Below are 695 nucleotides of genomic sequence, written 5' to 3'. Positions count from 1 at the left end.
ATTTAAACGCCAGTCTGTCCTTCTTCACTGGGTGTTTTGAACGCCCAGCTTTTCTGTGTAATTCCTCTGCTGTATGTTCTGAATCTTTAATTTCTCTGTAGTATTGACTTGAGAAGACACAAAATAAAAAATATTTTTGGATTTTTAATAATAAGAAAAAATCAAGATGCAACAAGAATCAAATAACTATGCATGCAAGACACCAAACTTAGCAGTTTGTATACTACTGACACTAATGAGAATGCATATGAGACACATAAAACACTCAAGTCAAGAGAATTCAAAGATCAGAGTAAGAAATCATCAAGAATTATTTGAAGATCCTTAAGCACACATGAATGGATGCATGCAATTGACACCAAACTTAACATGAGACTAGTGTCTCAACAAGAAACATAGAATATTTTTTTGTTTTTATGATTTTGTAATTTTTTTTGTGCTTTTTCGAAAATTAAGTGGAAAAAGATATCAAAGTTCTTAATGAGAATTCTAGGAATCATGCAATGTTAGTCTAAAGCTTCAGTCTAAAGGAATTAGACATGGTCAGCCAAGCTTCAGCAGAACACTGCATTCAAGAGCTAAATTGATGAAGATCAATCAGCTTTGGTGATGATAAGAACATCACCTTGAAACACTAGAATTCAGTCTTAAGAACTCTGAAGAAAAAAAAATACCTAATCTAAGCAACAAGATGA

The sequence above is a fragment of the Arachis duranensis genome, chromosome 3 (assembly GCF_000817695.3).
Source record: "Arachis duranensis cultivar V14167 chromosome 3, aradu.V14167.gnm2.J7QH, whole genome shotgun sequence".
In the NCBI taxonomy this organism is placed as follows: domain Eukaryota; kingdom Viridiplantae; phylum Streptophyta; class Magnoliopsida; order Fabales; family Fabaceae; genus Arachis; species Arachis duranensis.
The sequence above is the reverse complement of the archived record's forward strand: the minus strand, read 5'-3'. Positions refer to the sequence as shown.